The 1,603-nt window shown below is 41.4% G+C and overlaps 1 protein-coding gene across 1 annotated transcript in view; it reads left to right on the forward strand.

Annotated features, from left to right (window-relative positions):
- The window catches only part of LOC114067906 (E3 ubiquitin-protein ligase HECW1-like), a gene marked incomplete at its 3' end in the record, with an annotated part of 142,186 nt that overhangs the window by 74,997 nt on the left and 65,586 nt on the right, over positions 1 to 1,603 (forward strand). The gene's annotated exons all lie outside the window — the stretch shown is intronic.

Consider the following 1,603-nt stretch of genomic DNA (forward strand, 5'->3'; position numbering starts at 1 on the left):
GATGCACAGCAAAGGCAACTCCACATACTCTTCCTCTCCCTCTGGTGTAGCCTTTTGCATTATTAGCTTCAGTCCTGTGGCACTTACTACAAGGTGTGGCATTCCCACTGCAGCTATTTTTGCTGATAAACCCTGTTTAATGCAGTAAGTGAGGATTTGGGTCAGCGGATTGTCAGCATTGTTGGGCAGCGTTTGCCAAGTGACAGCATATTCTAGGGGTGCAGACATGCCAGCTGAATTTTTTGTTCTCTGTGCAGTTTTTGGGCAACAGAATCTTAAGACACAGTAATAGGTCTCTTAATTATTCCCCCTGCAGTGGTATTAATAAACTAAATATTTTATTTTTTTTTCAGGGCTTACTCTTCTTCTGTGCCACCCTAACCTTAATAAAGCTCGTGTTAAATAGTTGCTTAGCTGGACAAAGGAGCTGTGATTTTTCTTCCGCTTAATTTGTTTGAGTTCAAAAGGATGATTTGACTTCTGATCATGTGAAAAGCATTTCATAGCATACTGGAAAGCTGTCTGGTTTTGTGTCTAACTGACTTGACAGTGTGGTTGGCAACAGACGGATAATGGAAGGCTAATGAATAATGAAAAGCTGAGTGATTGAAATAGCAGAGTTGTAGGGAGAGAAGAGGGAAAGCTGGGAAGGAAAATGGAAAAAAACAAACAGTACAGAAGTAAGGAATACCCAGTATTTTGATCAGTATCAGGGAATGTCTTCACATCAGAATTCAACCCAGTCATAACTTAAGCATTCTCGTCTGCCAGCTCACAAAAGCTTTTAACTTGTGCACCATGACGCATTTTGTACAAGTCACTCAACTTGCCTTGAGGAAGAGAAGGCTAGATAGAAATTTAAATATTTTTCAACTGCTAGAATGATGACTACTCTGCATCAATCAGACTTCTCGATTCCCATTAACTGTCTGGTGCATTCCCAAGTTCCTACCAGAGCGGGTGTGCTTAGCATCTCAAAGTCTACTGCAGAAAACAGAGCAGAGCAATGGCACTGGAAGCCATCAGCTGTGTGGAGACACATTACAATGCTTAGTTTGTATTTATACATCAGTATAAATAAAATTTATACATCAGTATAAATACTTTCATGGCACTCACTCTTCAAATATCCAGCAGGGAGGAAGAGCTCTTAGTCACTGCTAGCTGGTCTCTCCAGATGGAGTATGGGCTCTAGGGTGACTACACCTTAAAGATTCCTCTGTAAATGTAACAAGAATTACTGGGGATAAGGCTTAACTGCGAGTGTCAAAAGTGAGAAGGCTATCTCCTGATGTTAAAAGAGGATGGCTCTCTAGCCCTTCGATATTCCCGATGTTTGTGTCTGGTTGTGTGCATTGACATGGAGGAAGCCAGCTCCTATTAATCTCTGCACGCTGCCAATTGTGGCTGAGCCTGGTGATGCAGAGCTTGCTCTTACACTTGTTTTCATGGTACAAATTACAGAGTAGGAGCCGAGTTAGCACTGTGTTTCCTGCTACCTCTTCTGGTAGATCTGCGACTTTCTCATTACAACGTACTACTTTTCCTGAGCTTTGATATCACTGAAAAACGAATAATACTGTAAATGCTGTCCTTTCTTTTT

The sequence above is a fragment of the Empidonax traillii genome, unplaced genomic scaffold, assembly GCF_003031625.1.
Source record: "Empidonax traillii isolate 1590-97213 ecotype Southwest subspecies unplaced genomic scaffold, ASM303162v1 scaffold988:size217796, whole genome shotgun sequence".
NCBI lineage: Eukaryota > Metazoa > Chordata > Aves > Passeriformes > Tyrannidae > Empidonax > Empidonax traillii.